The sequence below is a fragment of the Sciurus vulgaris genome (assembly GCF_902686455.1).
Source record: "Sciurus vulgaris genome assembly, chromosome: 13".
In the NCBI taxonomy this organism is placed as follows: domain Eukaryota; kingdom Metazoa; phylum Chordata; class Mammalia; order Rodentia; family Sciuridae; genus Sciurus; species Sciurus vulgaris.
This window is the reverse complement of record NC_136474.1, coordinates 78,469,530-78,479,428: the sequence shown is the minus strand read 5'-3', so window position 1 is coordinate 78,479,428 and position 9,899 is coordinate 78,469,530.

The following is a 9,899-nucleotide window of genomic DNA, read 5'->3' as shown; positions in this document are numbered from 1 at the left end:
CAGGAAAAAGAAAAGAAAAAAAAATCTGGAGAAAAGCCAAACTTAATGTTTGTTTTGCCCTCAAACAAAAAACGACTGGCCTATTAAAACAAACTTAGAGGGCAGAAATATCATCTGAGCCAAAACATAGCCATCTAATTTTATTCTCTCTGAATAGACATCAAATCATACTAATTATTGAAGAGCAAGTTGATGCATAAAAATACAAAATAAATGCCCACAGAGAGCCGAAGTACTTTTGGGGAATAAGCAAACTAACACTGGTCATCCAGGCAACACCTGCTCACTCCAGGTCTCCAACTTGAATAGGTATTAATGGGAATCCCCTCCCTTTTTCCTCCATTTCTCCATTTTTTTTAAAGCTCTTGTTGAAATCTCCTTGATGGTAATTAAACCAAGTGGCAAGGCTGTAAATGGTGATTCAGGAAAACAAAAGTCCAGGTAAATGTAGAGGGCACGACACACACTACCCACCCCACCACCACCAGGAGAGAGGAGGAGCTGTCCATGATGGTGCCCTGGTGGGAAACTGAAATAAAGATGGCCCTTGGAAGAGGTAGACTGGATCCAACCTGCTCATCCCAGCCCCTTGCTACACAATTGTCCCAGCAAGCAGCACTGATAAAGCTCTGGAAAAGAGAATGCTTGAAAGAAGGAAACTCCAACGTTGCATGGAGCTTGCCTGGGATTCCCCCTTTCCTGTGTGCATTTCCAAAGCATAGAGCAAATTTAAATCCCTATGGGCAGAGTTCTTCCTTGGGATCACGTTCTTGTTCCCATACCTAGCACTGAGCTGGGTCCTCCCCTGACACCTGCCTTGCTCCGTCATCTTGTCTCCCACCCCATAAAGCACACTTGCCTTGCTTCACATCACCCTTACTGTGTTTTAGATCCAAAAGATTTGGAATCTCACTCTTATCTTAATTCTACCCAATGGTAGAGTTTATTCCCTACCATCCAGACTCAAGTGCTTCAGAACACATTTTAAATAAGTCACTAACTCAGAATTTTATATTTCTATGAAAAGGTCAGTGTTTAGAGTGGTGGCCATGCACAAAAATCCTGTTAAATCCTGAAGTCTAAGCCATGTTCAAGACCTATTGACTTGAATCCCTGAGAGGGAGACTCTAGCATTGGTGTTAAAATGTTAAAAACATTTCCCCAGCAATTCTAATGCACGACCATGAGTGAGAACAACCATGTGGAGACTCCTGGCCTCCTGCTGGAGGCCAGGCAGGGTGGACACTTACTTCCACAGTGTTCCCTCCCTTACAGTCCAAGACCCTCAGTAGGCACTTGAAATGATGGGTAGTACCAAATCCTACGTACACCATGTTTTCCCTATACATGCACGCCTATGATAAAGTTTAATTTATAAATTAGGCATAATAAGAGATTAGCAAAAATGACTACAGATCTTCACAACTTCTGCATACAGATTTTTCTCTTTCCTTATTAAATCAAGAACTTTACACTTTTCACTTAAAGAAAGCAATTTACAGTTTCTCTTTGTCATAGCCACATTGCCAACATCATTCCTCTTGCATTTGGGGGCCAATACTAAGTAAAATAAAGGGTTCTTAAACACAGACATTGCAATCCAACAAGAGAGAAGGTTACGAAGTTAACAAAAAGTGGGCAGTAGATACAGGGTGTATGTGCAGGACAAAGGGAAGATTCGCATCCAGGATCGGACACCAGGAGATTTCGCCATATTACCTAGAAGAGCACACAATTTAAAACCTAGGAATTGTTTATTCATGGAATTTTCCACTTTGTATTTTTGGACAAAAGTTGACTCTGGATAATTAAATCATGAAAACCAAACTGGATAAAGGGGGAAGTATTGCGATTAGTTTCTGAAAAGGAGCTTGCTGTTGAGATGAAGGAAGACCCTTTGGGGTAGCATTTGTAACTCTCCTCAATTACATCCATTCAACTGGTACTTTTAATAACAAAGTACTCTTTTGACCCCAAATTATCCATAAGTTTGGAGCACTTCACTGTAGTCAAATATTTCATTCCTTAACAAAAGAAGATACTAGGGTGAAAGAGGAAAGAAGAGAAAATAAAAGCTCTTCACCTTAATGGCTGTTATTTATGAGCAACAGGTTTCTATGTAACATTTCTGTCTTAAGTGTTTCTGCTCTGGTTTTGGAGGAAAAAAAAAAAGAGCTGGGCAAAGGCAAACAAAGACAGACGTCATTACCTCATGAACACGTATGACTGCATGACTCATGAGATCCTGCAACGTGTATAATCGGAAAAATGAGAGAGGACACTCCATTTATGTATGATCTACCGAAATGTGTAAATGCATTCTACTGTCGTGTACAACTAATTAGAACAAATAAAATTTAAATTTTTTTTAAAAGTAGCTATTGAGCAGGTGTTGAGAACACAGTGCGCCCTTAGAGGCACTGATGTTAAGAGTATGCTGAAGAATTGAAGGTGGTGAACTGGGATCATGGCTCAGTGGTACAGCGTTTGCCTCACACATGTAAGGCACTGGGTTTGATCCTCAGCACCACATAAAATGAATAAATACAATAAAGGTATTCTTAAAAGAATCAAAGGTGGCAAAGCCAGAGAGAGCCAAGTGCTAGAACCTCACCAAAGCACCAGCAGCATAGCAGAAAAACTGCCATTAGCAGAGGATGCATAGCTCAGAGAAATCTGGAATCATAAAAGCATTTTTAGCCAAATGTAATCAGAAAGACAACTCTAACTACCACACCCAGCCAGACCCAAGGATTCACTCTAAAAAGAAAGAAATACATGTTTATATTATTTTACTCTGAGCTTCATAGATTAGTTTGGAGAGAGAAAGGCATAGCCTGAGTAAGACTTCCATTTCATCCAAACATTAAAAAGGTATAATTTCCAAGCTTCTTTGAATACCTGAGGAGTAGTTCTTAGGGGTAGAGGGCTCTGATGTGTGAAATGTGCAAGGGATCTCCTGTGAAAGAAAAGAAAGTCACACTTGACCCCCTGCACAGGGCATAGAGCCCTTCAGCTCTGGGGGCTGGGGTGTCTCTTGAAAAGTAGGCCTCTTCATTCATTCTTACTTACACCTCATCAGCTCTAAGAATAATTTTTCCCTGTGAATGGAGTATGAGCAACTATCCCAATAGTGCTAGAGAAAGAAGTGGCAAAACTCCCCAACCCAGGTCAACCCTGGGGCTTTCTGCTTATGTCTCTTGTGCTAACTCTAAGATAGGATGAAGCAAATTTGGCAAAGACAGAACCACACATTGTGTCTAAGCATAGTTCTGGTGGAGGGATCCGTGGGTGAGGAGAGGACATAGTTAAAAGTGAAATGCACATTAGGTGTTTCTCTCTCTCTCTCTCTCTCTCTCTCTCTCTCTCTCTCTCTCTCTCTTAAATGAAGAGAGCATACCTGAAATAGTAAGTAAATATTGTAACTAAACAATGTCTGTTTGGGGGTAGGACCCCTCCCAAATGGATTTTAATAATTTGGTCTATCTTAATGGAATCTGGGAAGAGCCATACTGATCATCGAAGTTTCAAGTTTTCTTTCTTTTTATTGTTTCATGAATGGGAGAGATTGCTAACTATCCCTCAATGTTCATTCTCCTCATATGAAGAGAATCTTTGAATTTAGGTGGCTTCTTGGCCACTCAGAATATAGACAGCAGTCCCCTTCCTTCCTTGGAAATGCAAGGGACTGCATGACTATGTGTGGTCAACAGGATAATTGTGAAAGTTAAGTGTGCAGCTTCTACACCATGTCTTCTAGACTGACTCTGAGGATATAGACAGGCTGGTGTATCATCTTAGACCTTGCATTCAGCTGTCTTAAATGGTAGGGCAAGAGAGAAAAATCTGGAACCTCGGACCCTGTCATGAAGACTTCAGAGTTATATCATAGAGAAACAAATTTTCATTGTATTAAAATTATTATTAAAGCTAGATCTCCATTTTTGTAACTAAACCTACATCCTCATTAATATAACTTACAGTTCATTCCTTCAGTAATATTTTATATTTGTGTTGTGATAAAGAATTAAGTAATGTGGCCACTCTGTGGAGGTGGTGGTACGAGCATTTTGGTACCAGCACCATATCATCAGGACGATGTTGCAAGATCCAGGTAGTGACCACCCATGAAACGACCAGTCCCTCAGGGCCAACCTGAGAAAAATGGGCAGGAACGTATGCTACAGAGGAATAACCTAAGGAGAAATGCAATATAAATCATCCTCCCCTAAATAAGTCTTAAAGAAGGAGATTGACACTTGGCTTATAGCTAGATTTGGACAAATTTGGATGGCACAGATGAGTTAGCACACAAACCTTTGTGAAGGGAAGTCTTGAGATCAAGTCTACTACTTTCTAGCTGTATGACCTTTGGCCAGTGGCTTGACCTCCATTAACCTACATTTTCTTCTCTGGAAATGGAGTTTGTAACAACTACTTCAAAGACCTATTTTATGGATTCGGTTAAATTGTATACTTTAATACTTGGCACAATGCCCAGAATAAAACAGATGGTCAATAAATAGCCTTTTAAAAATTCCCCACTCCAGTCAAAAGAAAAACATTATTTTTCCCTGGAAATACAGACCTTATTTATTCCTGTTTTGGGTCCAGTATACCTCCATTCTGAAAGGCCCCTATTCTTGCCCTCCCAGAAAAGTCCAGATAGACCTTACCTCCCTCATGAGGTCTTGGCAGATTGTTCTCTCCCTTCTCTGAACTTTATGGGTGTATTGTCTTGTCTGTATCGCTCATTGCCACTTAATTCCACACTGTTTTTCACTGAAACCTAAGATTTCATATGCGTTGGGTCTGTCTTCCATTACAGTCTAATGATTCAGAGCACCTCATGTTCTTTGGATCATGCACCCTACTTAATTCAACATGACGTGCTCCCAAAACATTCATTCGAGGGATAAATGATATCCTTCAAACAATCGTGCATGTGTAGCTTACACAGAGCCAAGTATAAGAAATGTCATTCTATTCATATACTGAGTAACCAAATGGCAGAATACCTTAAACTTTAAAAATCAAATTAATGGAATTTTGACATTTGCAATCATGGGCAAAGCCAAAACGATGTACTTTAAATTTTCCCTTGACAAGAATAGTTCCCTCCCTAACAGCAGGTAAATTCTAGCTACAAACTCAGCTCCCTGCTCAGCTGCTTCCCCTGCCATTTCAAAGCCCATCAAGATGCTGTATTTTGTTGACTTTATTCAAGTAATATTAATTTTTTTCTCAAATACTTATGTCCTAAGTAAATCTCTGGGCACCAAAAGTAAATAATTCACAAAGTTGCCAATCTAATGTAGTTTGCTACTCGCCTGTTGCTTGCCTGTTGGTAAGCTATTGCATTCGTTTGCCATAATGATGTGTCATAATAAGTTAAGTGCCTCAGAGTTCTGAAGAAGTCCAAGGTCCAAATATTGGCTAGGTTGGTTTCCTTCTGGGGTGTGTTCCATGACTGCCCTCTAGATTCCAGTGGTTTGCTGCCAACTTTGGCTCTCCTTAGCTTGTGGAAACATCAACTCAATCTCTGCCTTGACACTAACCCGATGTCTATGTCCAAATTTACCATCTTCATAAGGACATTGGATAAGCCACCCCATACACGCTGCAGGGTGACCTCATCTTAACTAATTCTGCCTGCAAAAAACTACTCTATTTCAGGGAGGTCATGTGCAGAGTTACTAATGGCTAGGACTTCAACATAAGAATGTTGAGAGGACCCAGTTCAACTTGTAACAGCTATAATATTTGTGCCTTAAATCTGAAAAAGCCAGGGGAGGACAAGAAACATCTGCATTCATTGTAAATCTAGCTTCATGGGAAAGCATAAACTATTGCACATTGACTGTAATCAATGTTTTCAGTACAGAAGTCAATCCATGTGAAGCACTCAGAATAGTCCCTGGCAGCAGAGTGAGTGCTTGACAAGTCCTAGCTGTTGGTAATAGTGGTATTCATATTATTAGTATTAGATTTTAAATCACAGTATTCAATATAGTGTCAAAAATACTTCAGCCGCCACTGTGAGTATGAATAACAGTTGGAAACTAAAAATGAGTGGAGGTAAAAACACAATGAGATGAGCTTCAGTGCAGTTGGCCAGAATTGGGAACTCATCAATTAGCTTTCTATGATCTAAAATTAATTAGGAACACAAAATTAAAGTGTAATGAAATTATTATGTAAATATTTTCCTGATATATCTCTATCCGTCACCGGCTTTCGCTCTTTTGCTGAAAAACAGCAAAGAGGAGGCAAAAACACGCCAATGGGATGTAATAAATGAATGCGAGAGGGAGCTTACAGACTCAGAAAATAGTAGAAGTACAAAATGAAGAAATGTATTCAGATTATTCAGCTCAAAATGTGGGAGATTTAAAAAGAATATGCAAATGGCTGTATTTTATAAAAATTGTTAATTTAACACAAATATTCTCAGAAGTAGCAGTGATCATGCTAACACCTAGAAATTTTTGAAACTTTGTACGTGAAGTTGATACAAAAGTGTGAGTAGTAGACTTAATCACAAATGGAATTGATTTTTAGGCAAAACAGGATTAGAAAACTTAGCTTGTTTAGAAGCATTAACAGAGAAAAATTCACAGGTGTATGGTCCAGATTTCCTTGGCTTTAGAAAGAGGCACCACCCTATATCCTTAGGTAAATGGAACCATTGGTTTGAGGGAAAGGGGACTGAGTATGAGTATCAAGGAATATAAAATAGGATGTCATAATAAGAAAACATCAGTCATTCAAAGCAGCACACTTTTAATAATGAGATGACTCATGAGATTATAAGCTCCATGGGGGCTTGAGGTCACGCGCACAATAGGAAGTTAAAGCCAGGTCAATGCTGGGAGAGAAGAGCCTGGGAAGTCTTCCTTACAAAGGTGGGTCACAAGCAGTGCCATTTAGGACCAAGGACAGGCAGGAATAAGTGATGATACTATACTCCCAGGAAAGGAGATGGAAATAACAAGATGTTGAAGGACAATCAGCAAGCAGAGAATTATGGATGAAGCCTCACATGGTTGAGGCTGAATTTATCCATCCACTTTCCCCTCAAAGTCATTTTTAGGTCTGTGTGTTCCTGGGAGACCTACCTAGTGTCTTGAGGTTTCCATTCTGGCTCAGTCTCCACAACCAACCCAGAAGACGAACAAGGTTGAGGAAGAAAAGCAAGAGCATACAGCTAAATTCCATGTGTAGTTTCCGTGCCATATCTTACCCACCCAAATATCACTAATTGCTTTAATCAGTTCTTTCTTTATATTACTCTTAAAAAAAAAAAAAAACAAAAATTATATTGCCAAACTGACTTCAGTGGCTTGGTACAGTTAACATCAAAGAGGTAGGAAAGGGGAACAAAGGGTTCTTTTTGTTGTTAACATGCCAACTAAGCTGTGGATCCAGCCCAGGTGTCTCCCGTCTTTGGAAAGCTACCAGCTCCTCTAGGCTGCCAGATATGGGGTTATGCATTCATTACTCTGTACCCCAGACCTGCTGGACTCTAGTTCATCTCCTGTCATTGTGTCTTCCCCACAGAGCTGTGAGCTCCTCAAAGGCAGGAATCCTATCAAGACTCAGGTTCTAAAGACAGACCACTCACATTTGAATCCTACCACTACTATTTCCTGTAGGTGTGACCCCAGGTAAATCAACTAACCTCACATTCTCATTTGTAAATGGGGATTGTGAGACTATGAGTTACATGAAAATCACCTTGAACAGTCAGTGCCTTTCCTTAGTAAACGCCCCAAATATGTCAGTTATTTGATTCCCCAAGTGCCTATCACACTATGTGGAAAATAGAATGTGCTCAGGAAATACTGTGGAATGAATGAATGAATGAATGAATGAATGAATGAATGAATGAATGAATTTCGCATTGGAAAAAAACTTGTCTTCTTTGTGTCCCTCCCAAAACCCAGCTTAGTGACTGATTAATAGATTTGTATTTGAAGACTTTGATGCAAAAATTCTGCCTAAAATGAAGAAACAAAGTTATCAAGGTGGTATTCCAGGTCCGCATGAGAAATTTTTCTTAGCGAGAGATCTTCTCAGTCATTCTGTTCAGGCATCTTTTTAATTGCCCATTAAAGCCACCAACACAAGACATCCATGAGATCGTTCTGAACTTTACTCCTATGAAAAAGGGTATTTACAAGGGAGAAATCCACTTAAAGGAATCCATCTTCAACTTCTGAAACTTGATTGATTTCACACATGATGTTTGATCTGGCACCCCTAAGCCCAGAAGTCCTGGAATCATTCTTTAATAACAAATCATGAAAACATTAAAAGTTTGAAATTAATAATTGGTTTATGGGACAGCAATTGAGGGATATAAACCTGTCTAGAATGCTAAGGGTAGAGCATAGGTGGTATGGATAATTCCACTAGATTAATGGCAGTGTTATCGAAAAGTAACATATCTCTGCAAGATTGCCCTGGTTTTCTGCCAGATATTGTACTGCCTCTCACCTAAGAACTCTTCAGTATGAATCAGAACTTCTATAAACATAAAAGTAAGATTTTAACTCCAATCACGGAAATAAAAGAACACTAAAGTAAAATTTTAAAAAATCATAATTTTAGTTCTAGTTCCACTTTCTTGCAAACGATAGTCATTTTAATATCTCTGAGATGGGGCATAACATCTGTCTTGGCTACCATGGAGGCTTATTACAACCATTTATTCACTCATGACACATTTATTGGGTACCTACTATGGACAAAGCTAAATGTATAGTTTTAGGGTAAAAAGTTAAATTTGATAGAATCTCCCAATGAAATATGTTAATATGAAGTAAAAATGTACAGTGTATTACATTATGCTTCATTTGCTATTTAAACATAATAAAATAAAAATCTTCCATTAAGTGTTGAGTTTGTGCATGGTTTCACAGCCTAGAACACAGTATTCACCTTCTCCATTTTTTCTGTTTTAATTTTACCACTTCTGAAAGGATTTCCCTGACCACTGTATCTGAGTTATACCTCCCTTCATTATTATCTTTTAAACCATAGCACTTTTTTATTTCCTTTATAGTAAATAATAGTAATTACATGATTATGTGTTTGTTACCTAGTTGTTGTTTATTTCTGCTTCAAACATCCATTCAGGAGATCAGAGATTTTGTTCCTATTGTCTTATTTTCACCCATCCCTAGTATACTGCCTGGAGCACAGTACATCCTTATAAATATTTGTTCCATAACTGAATGAATAGATAAACAATCACGTCACAAAAAGCCAACTTAATTGAAAAAAAGATCTTATGTCTTGGAAGTAACAAGACTGAAAATGAATCCCTGAAGATTTTGGATTCAAACTCATGATTAGCTTTAGTCTGCATTTGCTATGTATTCTGAGGCATAGGAAATAAAGAATTCATCATATATTATTACTTTGCTCAAGTCTTATAAAAAACAAAACAATCTTTTCAATTATGTATAATTAATCCCATTTCAAGGACAAATAAACTGAGGTCCAAAGGGGACACTAGCTCAGGGTCTCACACTTGGTAAAATGGCAGAAACTGTTTGTGTGTGGTGTGTGTGTGTGTGTGTGTGTGTGTGTGTGTGTGTGTGTGTGTGTGGGGGGGGTTCAGAGGGGGGTTGCTTGTTGCTTCTTCTTTGTTTTTTACCACTTCACCCTGCAGATTTATAAGCCCCTTCTACTCTCCCCACTTAGATCCCAGAAATAAGAGAAAAGGGAAAATAGGAGGAGAGAGATCAAGGCATAATATTCTTCCAGAGAAAAGGAGACCATAGTTGATGGTACATAGTAAACTTTTACATAGTAAAAAAAAATAGCTTCCCAAAAACCAGAATACAATGAGTCAAGTGTCCTTATTGCACATATGAAGAATAGAGTGAGTG